The sequence below is a fragment of the Plectropomus leopardus genome, chromosome 11 (assembly GCF_026936395.1).
Source record: "Plectropomus leopardus strain MGB_pleo_1.0 chromosome 11, ASM2693639v1, whole genome shotgun sequence".
NCBI lineage: Eukaryota > Metazoa > Chordata > Actinopteri > Perciformes > Serranidae > Plectropomus > Plectropomus leopardus.
Window position 1 is genome coordinate 30,719,024 of NC_142186.1, and position 16,811 is coordinate 30,735,834.

A 16,811-nucleotide genomic window follows, 5' to 3' on the forward strand; every position below is an offset into this window, starting at 1 on the left:
CAAAGCCCTGTCAATATCCCTTGTTAAACCCCGGTTTGTAATGTAAAGAGGATTAGTCTACGTCTGGGAAATTATGCCTCTATCTCTCAATGAAGGATTTTGGACAGATCGTGCTGAAATACTTGAGAGCTAGAACAAAATGTTACCGGCTTTAACCTGCTAAATCCACCAAGATTGACGTCTCTCTGCTGCACTATCAGTGACTACTCCGTTACAGTCAGCGCACCTCGAGGTCGCGACAGGTGGTGGCGTCCCGGGGCCGCGACAGTGGAGACAACTGTCATGAAGCAGTGGAGTCCGAGGCCGGGTGTAGACTGACAGGTGGTCAGTGTCAGCGCCATCTACCATGACCTGGGATGAGGTTTCACCTCTAGGGCCAAATGGAGGTCAGTGTTTCAGGTCCATAAGTTTCCATCATCAATCTACATTTTTGTTGTTTATTGCATGTGCGTTGTTATTGTCTAAATTTCATTTCTAAACTTTATTTTTGCTAAATGGACGAATTAGTGTCCTTATTTTGTCACTTTTAATTTTCGCCGATAGTGTTTTTGATATTTTTATGTGGTTCATTTGAAATGTTCTCTTTGTCTCTGTATCTTTTCTGATATTACTTTCATCACAGATTTGTCACAGAAAGAATAAAATATAAATTTTCTCTGGTGAAATTATGGAAACAAGTTAAAGAGGACCCACATACAGACATTCTTGGCCAAATTTTTTTTTCTGACTGTTTTATACATGTTCTTTCTAAAAAGCACACATTTTGGGCTGTTTCTCTCTGATATTATCATAAAGCCTTGGACAGTATGTTGTATTTTGCACCTTCCTGAAATTTCATGGGGATATATCTTACATGATGGTATGAGTGTGCAGCACTAACACTCCCACACTCCAGCTTTTCAGACTAATAAATATACAATAGAAAACCCGAAAATGTTAACAAAACTAATATTCTCACACCTATTTCCCTATTAAACAGAGAACTGAATAACTGAGGCTCATTAAATCATAAAACACACTTCATTCAAGCTCGGCAGAAACTCACCCAAACGTCTTGGTTTCTCTTGTTATCAACTTAGTTAAGTCCACTGTTTGATAGAAATAAATCATTAAGTCATCGAGTTGGATGTAAAAAAAACATGCCGTTATTCTCTCTGCCTGCTGGCCACCAGCTGTCCACTTCATATAATAATAGTGTTTGTAAATCGCAGTAGTGCTCCATGGTTGCAAAATGTGACTAAATAGTCACGATGTGGAGTCCTGAAAAAGCTGTGGTGTGTGTGTGTGTTTGTCTGTGAGAGGCAGAGAGCTGTAGGAGAGAGTGAGAGAACCAAAACGCCGGCGGCTTATAAAAAACAACATAACAATTTATAGTCTTTGTTTGCGATTTAGTAATTTTTACATCGCACGTGGAATAAGCCGCCATACATCGAGTATATTCGATATATCGCCCACTCCCAATACATACTATCATGGTTTCAGACCTTTGAAACGACATCCACATCTCTGCTTTATCAAGCCATTAAATCGAGCTTATTGCCCACTGACAGCTGATTCCTGAGGTTGAAACAACCGACCACTCAGAGCTCTGGCAGGATAAAGAACCGGGACATAAATTTTCTCTCAATTTACACCCAAAAAGAAGGTACCACCTGCATGTTTTTATTGTTTTTGGAGTGTTTGCAAAGCACATAACAGCGAAATTAGCAAAGCATCTGAATCCAGAGTAATTCTTCTTTCCTGCGTATGGGAAAGAGTTGTGCGTGTGTCCTACAGTTTACCTGTTTATTTATACCGCTAACCTTAATCCAGAGTGCCCTTCACTGCTGAGAGTGTGGCTTCAAGCAGAGCGACAATCTGTAGAGAGGAGCAGTTTGGGAAAAAGCCAAGCTGAGTTCTGATCTGCTCGTATCACAGAGAAGCATTTCTCATAGTCGGAAAAGTAATTGTTGCCACTTCTGCAGAGATAAAGCAGTAATTGTGCAGTCTGCTAATTTTTTGGGTGGTCCAACAAAAGGCGCTCAGTTTGGGGAGCTCCAGAACAGACGAGGTAACTCTGGGACAGACTTGCAATGAGAGTACACACGCATCGCTAATACTGTCGGTACACAGCCTGTGTAATTCAGAACAATTGTTCACAGATTGTACTGTACGCACACATACACACACAGCTGCATCACCCAGCACCAATTACCACAGCTGCGACCTCACACGTCCGGGTCAGTGATTCCCACAAAACGGACAAAAAGAAACTTGTCCTGGAATCTCAGCTCCCAATTACTCTGCACTGAGCTCCCCGGGCGGACAATGCTGCAGGTGAGAAGTTGGACGGGGCCCTGTCACAGCTTGGCAGAGGCACAATGGAGCCCTGTGGCAGCGCCTGGAACGGCTGCAGACACTTTTACAGTTGAAGTACCAGGACAAAACTTCGTTTGAAACAGGGCTTTCAGGATGAAATATATTTAATCTCTGTGTTTGGTCTTCATAAATGTATTTCACTGTGTTTGTGAGAAAGATCTCAACATGGATCCACTTCATTTAAGAGAAATCACAGAGTGGGCTTTGAGTATGGGTTGAATTATTCTTAAAAGGTCGAGTGTGTAGGATTTAAGGGGATATATTGGCAGAAATGGGTTATAATCTGATAAGTATGTTTTCTTTAGCGTATAACCCCCTAAAACTAGGTATTGTGTGTTTTTGTTACCTTAGAGTGAGCCTTTCATATCTACTGGCGGGCCCTCATTGTATATGTCCATGTTTTTACAGTAGCCCTCAACAGACGAACGAAACACTGGCTCTATTTAGGGATATTTGCATAAAGTTTGCAGAAGTGGTTTGCAGAAGTTTCTGCTTGTTGCAATCTGCAATCCTTCATACTAGACGAAACTAAATCCCCTTAAATCTTACTTCACAATAAACCTTCAAGTAAATACATTAAAACAACATTTAGGTACAATAGTTTGAAACTGTGTTAAGCTGAATTCAACATATTTTGAATTTTATTAACTACATTTAAACATATCAATTAAAATTTAATGACATTGTGGAAGGAAAAGTCTAAACTATAATACAATTATTTAGAATAATTTATTTTTATGTTATGAGGAACATCTTAATGGTAGAAACCTTATGGATTTCACCACCCAAGCTAGAAAAAAATGTGAAGGAAGTCAGAGAAATGTGAAAATAGGGTCAGAGGAGAGGAGCGAAGCAGGCTGATGAGCATGGATACAGTGCTGTCTTTAGGAAACAGAACAGCGGTACGTGTTGCACAGAAAGGCTAAGGTCAAAAACAGAGCCCTGCATTGATTCCACATATGTGGTAAGGTCAAAAACTATCATGGGACCTTTGCCCCTGGGCAGTTTCCAATCATTCTGTTTCTCATAATCTGTGGAAAACTTGCCTGCTTTTCACAATTCAATGACCACTCATCTCTGCAGCAATTACAGTGCCCTCTTTGCACCCAGACGGTTCGATGCCATGAACAAGTGATCTAATGTGATTCAGTTTTCCTTTTGCTTGAAGCACACTGAATGTTAACTACTGTGTTGGACGATTATATTCACATGAAATTGATTCGAGGCAACCTAATAAAAAGTCGAATAAAAGGATAACAGATATGCCTTTACACAGACAGCTCCCTGAGGAACTGTACAGTGTTTTAAGAGTTTTAAAAGCTCATTAATTTGTAACCAAAGCAGCTAAAACTCCGCTTTATGGAAACTGTGAAACCTAGCTGATAGGTTATGGGTTGAAACTGGCATTACAGCCATGAATAAAACACTTTTAGTGTCAAAATAGCCAATACATGTCCTGTATATTATTAGATGCATTAACAGTCAGTTGGAAACCAATTATGATGGCCCCCTTCTTCACACAATGCTCAATTGATAAACCCTGGGGGGCATGTGAAGATGACTTAGTGGGTCAAATGCAGCCTGCAGTTATCGCACATAGCGAGAGAAATGCACTAACACACACACACACACACACACACAACTTGCAGTGCATACACAAAGTGGAAACAGACGGCGCTAAAAATAACCCCATCTGAAATATTTAACTTACTGACCCAGAAAACAGCCTCTGTGTAATATGTTTGCACAAGCAGAGGACACCACGGCGACAGAGCCATGATATCATTAGGCCTGACGGTAACTCTTAATAAAATGCATGCTACATGCTGCAGGTTAGTGCATCAGACTTGCATACAAATGAAGCACGTGTGTCGCAGTTGTTTAGCCAATTATACGGGGCTGATACAAAATCATGCAAAGGGTGATAAAATCAGGTCACTTGGCATCACTTTTCCTCAGAGGGGCACTCCAGTAATTTAGTGCTACAGTTCCAAAAAAATCACATAAGACAGATCAAGAAAAAGAGTGAAATATAAGCAACAAACTCCAGATTTTTAGTCCCTAATATTTGTCAAGCTCCAAAAACACTGAATCCTACCTAATAACTAAGAAAGATCTTGGACCTTATCTTACACCCAGCGCAAAGTGGCACATAGCACAGCAACACTGTAACTGCCAGGTTTAGACCGGAGCAGTTGTCATTTTCACAGCCAGTGCCCACGTTATGTAAGTACTTGCGCCCATCTGTGCACCCATGGGCATAAAGGTCTTAAAATGAGGTGTGGTCAGGCAAATTGTCGGAGAATTGAAATTTTTGAGGCACCAAAAAGTCATTGTGTGCCAATCACCGACAAAAACCTGGTCTTAGGTCAGAATTATGCATGTTTTTCATTTAAAGGGCACTCTATGCTGACAGTAGGATGCACCTACAAAAGGTGGGTTCACAAATGTGTGCTTGTCACAGATACAGGCACACATGGATGGAATTGTAGGTGGGTTAAAAAATTAGTTAATAAGAAAAAATATTAATCATATCCTCTAAAAAGTGAACATAGCAGGGATCAGAGCAGAGCTGCAGTCCGGCTCCCCATTAAGAAAGACACTGTGCACATTTACCACAAGGAGCAGCGTAACTTCATTGATTATTTCAGATGCAAAAAGTTTAGTTCGGTTTCCACTGTCAAGTTTATAACTACAGTTTTTTGTTTTGCTGCTTCAGTGTCCCGTGAAATTTGCTGCAGCGACATTGTTGCTCTTACTGCATTGCTTTCAGCCGAAAACAGCTTGGTTCTCCTATTTGCCAAATCAGCCATGTAAATAGCAATGCACCAGGTGCAGGCACACCTGAGTTATAAATGGAAAATGGAAAAACACCTCTTTCTGCACATGTATCATCATGTATTTAGCAGAAGCGGAGATGGGCATGTCCTTAATGCACTTGTGCAATGCACTTTAAATGGGGCCCATTGTGTTATACAAAATGTAGATATACAGTATACATAGTGACATTTATGCTACAATAAATACAAGAAATTCAGACTTTGTGCTCTGTTTGCTGAGCCCCTGGACTTCCCATTGGATGCTCCTAAAATTCATTGAATACAATTCTGAAATCTAAAACTCACAAGCTCCACCTAAGGATGGACTTAAGTCCTTTTCTCACTGCACAAAAACCACTGATACCGTCTAACATCTGTCTTTTTTTTTATTAAATGGAAAAAGTTAAACTTGGCATTCACTCCCTGGTCAAATGACTCTGCAGTAGTTAAAGGTATTGATTGGTTCAAGATCCGATCCGGAGTGATGGAAATACAACACTCATGTGGATGTGCTAATTTTAGCCCCTTTGCAGGCAAGGTGGGACGCTAGGCCACTGGAAAATAAAATGCTTTCTACTGTTTACTAACATGTTTTCAGGCTCGAATGTGAAAAACCAGTTAAAACGCACACGCACACACACACACACACACACACATACACAGAAAGACATACTCTTCTGCAGCAAAGCTGTGTGCACAGCTTTGGTCTACTAGCAAAGGGAAAGCAGTCCGTAGCCTATTTTAAGCAGTGTTTAAAAAATGTGTACATGTGCTGATTTTGCTGGAAAAGGGAAGGACTATAAGAGTCACAGCCATATAAGCAGCTCTGTGAGGGTGTACCTAGGCACAGCAGTGCTTTGAGCCAATTTCCTTAAGTACAGCTGTGCAGCTGAGACTGATAGGTTTATCTGTTGTCATTTGTTTTGCAGGTATGAAGTGATAAAGTGATTTTAACTTGATGGCATCATTTAAGGAAAAGTCAGAATATCACATTACTGTGATTCACCCTGGGGTAGACATGAATTTCTGCACAAAATATCATGGCAATCTGTCCAATAGTTGTTGAGAGATTTTTCTTAAAACCAAACATGTCAACTGTATCGTGTCGCTTGACATAAACATTAAGGGGATCACCAAAGTCTGATGGCTTTATGATTTAGTCCTAAATTTTATAGCAATCCATTCAACAGTTGTTGAGATATTTCAATCTGTACCTGAGTGGTGGACCGCCCAACTGGCAGACAGACAGACATTGCCTTCCCTAGAGCCATGGCTAAAAAGACAAACTATATTTCCAGGCGTCTCTGATACAGGTAAGACCCATGAAATGATTTTAAAATTAAATTTGATGGTACATCTTGGTCAGGTCTCCCTTGACAAGCATCTTTAATCTCCCTGGCTCTGTCCTGCTAAAAGTTCATTAGAAGAACCAAATCAAATGAAGTGAGAGTCAACGTTCCTCAGTGACCCCAGACGTGTCCCTCTTAGGCCGGTCAGGTTGACGAGGAGCACATGATGATTGGCATGGCCTCCTGTCCTGCTTGCAGCTAAACAGCCATGTCCATATTCAGCAATGATATTGGCCTCTAACCCCCAGTCCAGATGCCATTACCATTTTAGAGCGTCCGGGCTGGTGCACAACACTATCAATATTAATGTTCTGTGACTGAGGCGGCTTTGGAAGAACTTTCTCCCACATCAATATTGATGGTGTTGCCATACATTGGAGTCGGGGCCCTCTTTAAGGATTTATAAGAGGAACGCTGGCGGGGGGTTGTGTCTGTATGCGAAGGGGGCCAGTGCCATTTTTGGTCTGCACCTCAATGATGTACATTTTCCTGCCGTTCAGAGCAATTTCCGTGGGAGAGGGGTGACTCCAACCCATGCTTGATGAGATCTGAGTGGAGAGGGGTTGTGCCGAGACGGATCCAATTCCCCCGCAATGCTTTGCCGGAGATGATAGTTATGGAAAAATGAACGTTTCATTTCAGGGGATCTGGGAATGCTAAATGGGGGTCTGTTGATTCTGGAGAAGGGGGTATTGCTTTTGGGACATCTTCACAAACAGTCCACTGTTGGGGCCACACACGTAGACACAGATCCAATTCATTATAATATTAGCTTTGGAGCCGCATTGCTCTATATATCATGTGTCGAGAGGGCGTGCTTGGTAAAGAGTTTCAGGCCGGGCTCTTTTGTCATGCATTCAAATATAAATCATGTGGTGAGAAAAAAAAACAACAAGAGGAAATTAATGAAACTCAAAATGAACTTTGGCTTTGTCTTGTTCTCATAAACCATTCGGTGGTTGAGATTTTCAGCTGCATTTGTCATGCTACATAAAACATTAGAGGTTGTAGAAACCATGGAAAGCTGTTTGGCAACGAAAGAAATGAAAATGACTACTTAACTGAAGCCACTGAATATCACACAGACAAGTAAGCTGTGTGCTTTGAGCTTTTTACAAGAATGAACTGGAAAATTTCTAATAAAGATTATTATCATTATCTATCATAATTAAGAGATTTCTTTGTTTGGCCACTTGGAGACTGCAAAACGAGCTGTAAGTGTACACCACACACACACACACACACACACACACACACACACACACACACACACACACACACACACACACACATTATGACTACCTTATAGGGTGAAAATGGTAAATATATAAGCATTAATGCAGCCAGTATTGCAGTCCAACAACTCTCAAGAAAGATATCTGGCCCCATATTCACAAACATATCTTAAAAGCTTATCCTCACACATCCTAAAACTCCAAACTTATGCAAAAAAATTCTAACAACTGGTCCCAGTTTAGGAATGATTTAGGAAAACTCTCAGAGCGACTCCAAACAATGAAGGGACAGAAATGTAAACTTTAAAAGATGTGATTGGTTGCCCTTCTGTGAGCCTGCAAGGTATGAACACCCAGTGGAAAAAGATTTAACTGTAGACTGCAGGGTTGGCCTAAAGTTCCTGCAGCGAGATGTTCTGGCAGCGGGACGGCATTACCAGCTGATGGCTGAATAAGCTGCGCTGCTAGCTAACATTGGAACCTACCCGACCAAACTGGTACGCAATGCAGAGCGGCCATGTTTCCGCATGTTAACGCAGCTGGCCATCTGTCTGCCAGCAAAGATTACAGACAAAAAATACAAGGCAAAACATTCACATCACAAAACATTACAATTTCACCACCTCTAAATGGGTAAGGCTTTAAAATGCAGCACTGAAGCCTACGAGACAATGAAGCTTCAGACTGAAAGGAACTGGATTTCAAGGTTGTTTTTTTCTTAAAAATTAACCACTTAGTTGCCAGTTCATGTGTGTCAGCCTATCAAAGGCGAAATTAACTGAAACTGACATCCCAACTAGCTATCGTTTTGGCCAAAAGATGCCTAAAATTTTATGATATGAATTTTTTTTTTTGTAATAATCCGGGATGTGTGCACCGCAACTACATGCAGATTTCAGGGGATGTGAATTATGTGTTAGACCACCGTGTGGGTTGCAATGACAGAGTGGCGCTGAAGCAAGTCAATGTTATTTATGAAGTATTTTTATATAAAACAGACACGGGCAGAGAGTGAATGACACAAAGGGCTTCATTAGTCTCTACATATGGCAGTTATCAATGCCATGCCCATGTACAATTTTAGATTGATTGGGCGAATCATCAAGGAGAAAAATGGATGCAGACAGATGGACGTGCAGAGGGTTTATTTTCATTTTATTGTAGGATGTCAAAATAAAATGACATTCCATGAAGGTGTCTTTCTTTAAAATTGTTTATTGCCTCTATCCAATAAAAACTGTTCACTGAACAGCCATTTTAATGTGTGTTCCTTAATTCCTTGATAATAGATTAAAACGATAATCAAAAATTTAATCAATGCCCTTTTTGTCTCGCAAGTGATATCGACTAATGGACTAATTGTTTAAAGCCCCAGACTGCAGTGGTTTTACCCACCTGCCACCACAGTCTCTCTCACAGCTGTGCTTTATTTTCAGCTGAGCAGAAACACTCTATTGTCAGTCTGTTTAACATTTAGATAGAATTAAGCAACAACAGACTCATCACATCTCATCAGGTTATTGATCCTTCAAAGACCAGTGTCAGTGTCAAGCTGACCGTCTCCCAGGACGACTGAGAATAAACACGTTACAGAGCAGAAAGCCTCCGACAAGACAAGGCTGACCGATACAGCTGTCCAGCCTCCTCCCCCCTCCTCTTCACTTAATACCCCGCTACGTTTTGATGGCGATCCAGTAAGTGGGACCTCTTTGGGGAGACAAAGAGTGACCTCAATTCAATCTGACATCCCCACCTATCGATCTGGGCCGCCGTATCCCCAAGAGATAGACGTCGAGCTCGCCCTTGTACTGCTAACATTCACATTTACCAAACAAGACAAAACGTGCCTTTTTATTAAACAAAATCCCTCCGCACGTCTCGCCTCCTCTACCCCAAGTCTAAATTATACAACCTGCTTTCACGGGCCTTCCTCCTCCCACGAAGGGCACTGTTCATCTTCGGCGGGGCCCTTTTGCGAAATTGAAAGTGTGTCATAACAAATAGAGGAGGTGTCTGGCTTAAATGCATGTGACTGGTGCCGATGTCATCTCTGTCAAAAGGAGCAGCCCTTGTATTTTTAACAGGGGGGACTGTGACACGGACCCAGGACAATTACTGTCAGAGCACACGGGGTGATGAATCTGCTGCCTTATTGTGTTTGTCATCTCGACCTCTGGCTGGGACCTGATTGGTACGGTCGCCTACCTTCAGACGGCTCAGACGGATGCATTGTTTCTGTCCTGCATGTGTAAATGTGCGCATAATGGCACTACGCTGCAGCCTTATTGACCCTTGCTTGGTTTGGCTTGTGTCGGGGTGAAATACGGACGTCAGAAATTAAGTCATCCGTTTAGAAACAAATACAACACCTACAACTTCCAAAATGATCCGTAGCATACATTTGTTTTTGAATGTAACTGTAGCTTTTATGGGTACGTTATAGCACTTTATTTTGGTCTTATATCGAACATGTTGAGACTGTGACATTTTTTGAAGAACTTCAAGGTTATGTTTTTTTTTTTTGTTTTGTTTTTACATAAAAATAGCCAGAATTAGTTAATAAAAATCTGCTTTTCATCAAGATTTTCTGTCCTTGTAAAATTGCTGTTTCCTGGTGCAAGTAGACTCAAAATGACAGCCCAAAGAAAAGGTAATTTAACACAACTAAAGAAAGGCTCTCTTAACTGTGACACTGCAATAAATAAAACAACATTAACAGACTGAAAAATATCTTTGTAAACCTATGCTATATTATCTCACATCCTCTTCATTATACTCTATCTTTCTTTACTTTATTATTATAATCTGTAGCGGTTATAATAATAATAATTTTGCTAGTTGTGTTTTATATAGTTTTAGACTTAGTTTAAATAATTTGTTATCAATAACATACATACACTTTTATCAAAATGCAAGTACCTCAGCAGAGTACTTCAGTACAGAATGGAGTAAATGTATCTGCAGTAACTTACTTTTATCTCTGACATATGTTTGGTAAAATGTACAACACCGATGGAAAGTGGCTGTAACTCCAAACTTACAGTACTTTTACCATTACCTCCAAACTGTACTCAGCTGAAATACTACTGGCTGAAACTCTCAGTTCTGTTGTGTTTAACTCAGTTAGCTGTTAGCTCCATTAGCTTGTTTAACTGTGAGCTTTGTTAAATAAACATACCACAAAACTCTGCTGCCCACCTGCTACAAACAGCTAACAGCTAAGTCGACCTACTTGCAGTGAAAACAGCATGATGTATGCATATGTATTTATACATATACAAAACCCCCTTTCGTGCTGGAGATGATGTCACCGTGGCGCCGTTTGTCTCCAGTCCTGACAAGCCTGCGACAAGTACCATCTGCCATTTTCGTAAAAAGGTGCAAAATATGTTGTCACACATAGAAAGGGTAGACACATACAGAAAAAATGTAAAAGAAGAGCTGATTATGCCAGAGTAACTTGGACTAAGTTCAAAAACAAGAAATTAGAAGAGTCATTTTACGACATTAAATTATAGCTATAAATTATAGCTTTAAAAAGTGCTATAATTAATGTTAATAACAATGTGCATCTTGTCTGTAGTATCACTGACTTGTTTAAAAATCTGTTAATTCCTTTTAATATTCAAAATAAATACAAGTTGTTGCAACAAAGCAAGAAATGGCCACTAAATGCACACATATTAGAGTACAATGCAGACGATAATAAGCCCACATTTGTTATATGCAAAGTAATTTACCCTCAAAGAAATAACCTGTAATTGCTGCACCTGGTTCTGATATTTACTGGCTCTGATTTGTATCTTGAAGCAACGTGTTTGGCTTTTATGGTTTCTGCTGAGCCCGGTGTTTGCCATAAATGGCAGGTGTGCAAAATTGAAGTGCAAAAGTAATTCAGCTCCTGCCATTCAAAGGAGCTGTGTCAGTTTGATTTACCTGTACACATAAACATGCACACACACACACACACACACACACACACACACACACACACACACACACACACACACACACACACACACACACACACACACACACACACCTTTGGGCCACATGTGTTTTTTATATTCATATGGTGAGGGAAAGAAAAAAAAAATGTGCGCCTCCAAAATGGAGGTTGAGGGGTCATGGTGTTTGGCCAGGAGTGACAGCTCTGAAAATGAAGGCATAAGTCAATCGGCTACTCTTCATACACACACACACACACACACACACAAACACACACGGGGAGGCGGGATGATGGTGGGCGGGTAGGACAGAGGGTGGGGATTGAGGGATGGAGGGAGGTAGTTGGAGGAGGGGTGTAAGGGGCAAAAGGTTACTGTGTGTGTGTGTGTGTGTGCGTGCGTGCGTGCGTGCGTGCGTGCGTGCGTGCGTGCGTGCGTGCGTGCGTGTGTGTGCGTGTTGAGAGGAAAGGAACTTGACATCATGTTTGAGAGTCTAAACATACAAACCTGTACTCGTCTATGTTTGGTCTGTCTGACTGTTAGCACTGAGAGCTATATCTACCCAAACTTGAACACACACACACACACACACACACACTCACACACACACACACACACACACACACACACACACACACACAGTGACACACCTTGAACCCAAAGGTCAAAAGACCATGTGTGTTCTTTCTCCTCTCTTTCCCTCCTCAAACACAAACACACACACACACACACACACACACACACACACACACACACACACACACACACACTGGGTCATAATGGTGTTTGCTTACTTTCTGTCACGCACCAAGCGGGTCTGTATCAACATTGGGGCTGCATCCCAGCGTGAGAGTGGGGCAACCCCCACTTGGCTTAAAATCACTGATTGATCTGCAGTATTGATTGGCACATGTGCTTCTTTCCCTCATCAAATCTAAGTGCGCGCTAGATCAAGAAACATCTGCAAGCGATTATCAAAATTACTCATCCTGATGATCTGAAGTGGAAGTGTGTAATTGCCGTTGGTGGATGAAATTTTAAAAAATACCCTGCTACTATGGATGGATGGGCAAATATAAACATAATTTAAAGACTGCTCCACAGATTTCAACAAGGGCTGCACGATTAATTGAATATTAATTATTCCCACAATTAAATAAACATGATCAACTGCAATATTGGAGTTAAAAATGTGTTCTCCACTCATGTAACTCTCAGAGAAGACAAGTGCTTCCTAAACTAACAGCCAGCCTCCACTTTTGAAGATCTGTCGTGCAGATCGGAGCGCTGAACCCTGCAGCGGCAGTCTGCAAAAAACATTCCTGAATGTTGCTTCTGCAAACGGGTGAAACAAAAATCAGCCACATCAGCCATCAATATCTGTTGTTTGGAAATATTTGAGAGAGGAGAGAACAAATCACATGCAAAGAGTGCATTAGACTTGTGTCTGCACCGCGAAGTTACACAACTTATTTAACCACCCGAAAAAAAGACGACAATCTTCAGAGCAACAATTGCATGAAGGCAAAAAAGAATAACGTTGTCAACGTCACCTCGCTCAATCTTTGTCCTTGTCTGGTGTCAGACAACAATGACATTTATCTGTACTGGGACAGGTGAAGGTGAAGAAGAACTTTATTATTTTGATGCAAGATTATAGCACATCATCATTAAAGCAGTGCTCTGTTTATTAAAATGTCTTGTCCCTAAAAACAAGATATCATGATCAGAATCAGAATTTTACTGCCAAGTACATGTATACAGTACAAGGACTTTGACTTGGTGTTTTGGTGCAAAACAATTAACATAAAGGAAGAATAAATAATATATTGACTTTTAATAGTATACGACATAAGATAATGAAGGGATTGTCCAGTTGTACAGTACACTATTATTCATCATTATTATTTTTTATCAATAAATTGATCAAATTAATCACTATCATTACTTTGGGCATAATCGTGCATCTCTACTTTCAATACAGTCAACAGACATCCCAGCAACCCTCAGAATCAAAAGAATAAGATCAGATTCTGCATCAAACAACAGGCATCAAACCAAGGTTTTAAAATCACAAGTCAAAAGATAAAGATGCAGCTTTTGTAACTGAACTACACAGGGCATAGCGGAGGTCGGACTTTTTCAACTTGCACCTGTGGCTTGCTGTGTGACCATGGTAACCACAGAAACCTCAGCGAGGAAAACAACACAGGAGCTGATTTTGTACATATCAAAGTTCCCTGAACTGCTCTTTCTTCAGCAGCAACAAGCAGCTCACAGATCATCTCTCGCTCTCTGTAAGTGCTGTAATGGTCGGGTCTTATAAAACATGTGGCCGCATGCCCAGAGGCCGTTGTTGCGTGACATTCCCCTCATTTTCTCTTCCTCTGCCTCAATATTGTCAACTATCCAATCAAAGCACAATGAAATCAAATTATAATGTTGAATAGTGCAACGCTGTCTCGGCCCATCAAGCAAGCACAGCTTTTAAAGGGTCATTCCATAGAGTTTAAGTGACAATTGCAAAAGCTGTTATTCCTCCAATCAGACACATGCCAGAGTGATGTTACTGCACATGCTCAGTGCTGTATTTTTAACATGTTGCATTTGTCCTTGTGTTATGTTGCAACCGTCCCCAGAGTTGGTCTATTACAACATCTTCTTCTACTTAAATAAATGCTGTGAACGATATGTCATGTGTAATAATGTTTAAACGGTACGGATAATTAACAAACAGATGTTAGTTTAAAATATTAAATTTGGCTTGTGTAGTCAAAATAGTGTCTGAGTAACTGAGAGAAATGCAGTGTGTTACAACAGTCCCTCGTCTCCCTTATACGGTCTGTTTCATCATGAGACAAATCGACCTGTTAAAACAGTCCTGCAGAGTCTTCAGTGTCTCCGAGGGAGCTCTCTGATGTCTGAGCAGGGATGGAAAGAGTACTAAAAAACCTTTATCAAGAAAAAATACTTTCACTTACAAAAAAATCTTAACTCAAGTAAAATTAGATATGTAAAAATGTACTCAGATAAAAGCAGAAAAGGAGGTCAGTTAAAATGTACTCTGAGTAAATGTTATTGTCAACTTGTCCTTGTCAACATGATGTCCACTGAGCCCTAATGTCCAAACCACAGCAGTTGAAGGAATAGTTAGATCTTGTATTTAAATAAAAACAGCAGTACTAAAGTGTAAAACTACGATTTTGTGAGTAAAAGTCCTCTCATTATCTCACTTAAGTAAAAGAACAAAAGTATGAACACATACTTAAACTACTACTTGTAAAAGTATTCATTATACAGAATGGCCTGTTTCTGAATAATGTAGCCTATATCATAGAGCTGAATGACGGTTATGGAAAGGAATTATTAATGTGTACTAGGGGGTTGGGGAAAAATACAAAACAGCAAAGTATCACCATATTTTTGTGTGGCAATATCATACAGAGAGGTGTTTGCATCTCGTGCATACAACTGATTATAAATTATAAAACTGCATTCCTTATATAACCTCACAGGGATTGATAAGGAAAAAAAAAATTAGACTAAATTGACTAACTGTTCATAAAAAGAGCTGCGGTCACCAGGGCAGCTGCAATAATAACCTTTAACACACTTTAACAGCAGAATAAAACACCACAAATGCGACTAACACATACATTTTTTAAAAAAAACAGCAGCCATCCTTCAGCCACAAAAACACACACATTAAAGCCAAAACACCGAAGTTACTGCACGTGCACACACGCACGCACGCACGCGCGTACACACACACACACACACACACACACACACACACACACTTAATGCTACATTTCTAACCACTGAAGGTCCTCCTGTCAGTGACAAATGTCTGCTGTTGTACTCACCTGTCCGGACGTTATTCTGGGCCCCACAATGTCCTCAAACTGCTCCAGTTAAACGTCTCTTCTCTTTCAGTCTTAATCCATAAATATACTCGGTCCACTGTGTCCCTCTGCCTCTGTGTCCCTCTGTGTCCCTCTGTCTCTGTGTCCCTCCGCGCGCGCGCCACTTTCAAAAAGTTTTCACGTGAACGAGGAAGTCACCTGCAGTATCCGTTAGCATTTAGCTTGTTAGCCGCACCCAGCATGCACTTGCTCTCAGCTTAGGTGTGTTTGATTTGTGTCACCTCGCGTGCTGACCGGGTGGTGCAGAGGTCCAGTGTGTAGGCAGCAATGGTGAACAATAATTGATATAATAATAATAACTATCGTTAATTATCTTACAATCACCTTAAAGTAAGAAGCTTTGTGTTTTCATTAGCTTTGAATGAGCCGTCAAGCAGTATCAGCCATATTGTTTCTACAGTAGCCCAGAGAGGACAAATCAAACAACTGACTTCGGCCCTTTGAAACTTTGGTCAGCTAGTTTTCTTGTGTTGTGCTGTACACATTTTACAAGCTGTTTAATCCTTCAAATACATGGAAAAAAGGGCAGCCAGCAACAAAAATAGGAATAAACTAGAAAACTATATTCATAATTATTATAATTATATATTTAAAGTTGTGTTACAGGAAATAATGCATACTTTTATTTTAAATCAATTTTCAGCATGCCTTTTTTATATGTTATACAGTTTCTTTGCATCTCTTTGTGGTCATTTTGAGTCACTGGTTTTATTTTGCATTTCTGTGTGATTGTTTTGTGTTTCTCTGTGGCCATTTTGTGTTTCTTTGTGGTTATTTTGTTTCATTTTGTATTTGTTTAGTGTGTCTGTTTTTTGTTTTGGGATTTTTGTGCCTTTTTTTGTGTCTCTTTGCAGTTCCTTTGTATGTCTTTATTATCATTTTGAGTCTCTTTATGTTTGTTTTGCATTTCTTTCTGGTAATTTTATGTATTTTTTGTTGTTTTGTGTCACTTTGTGGTCATTTAGTGTCTCTTTTCTGTTTTGTTTTTGTTTTTTTGCCTGCTTTATTGTTTTATTTTTGCCTGTTTGCAGTTCCTTTGTATCTCGCTGTGGGTTATTTGAGTCTCCTTCTGGAGACACATTTTTATAGTGAAACTTTGTTTTAAACTGACAAATAAATCAACCTTGTAGCCTTTTACCTATGAAGAGATACAATAATGATAATCTTAAACAAAACC

The 16,811-nt window shown here is 40.2% G+C and overlaps 1 protein-coding gene across 2 annotated transcripts in view; it reads right to left on the reverse strand.

Annotated features, from left to right (window-relative positions):
• The window catches only part of il21r.1 (interleukin 21 receptor, tandem duplicate 1), a 64,772-nt gene extending 48,770 nt beyond the window's left edge, over positions 1 to 16,002 (reverse strand). For both annotated transcript variants that reach the window (XM_088084608.1, XM_088084607.1), the window contains exon 1: positions 15,575 to 16,002. The gene's annotated coding sequence lies outside the window, so the exon portion shown is untranslated. The remainder of the gene's footprint in view (positions 1 to 15,574) is intronic.
• Positions 16,003 to 16,811: the final 809 nt, after the last annotated feature.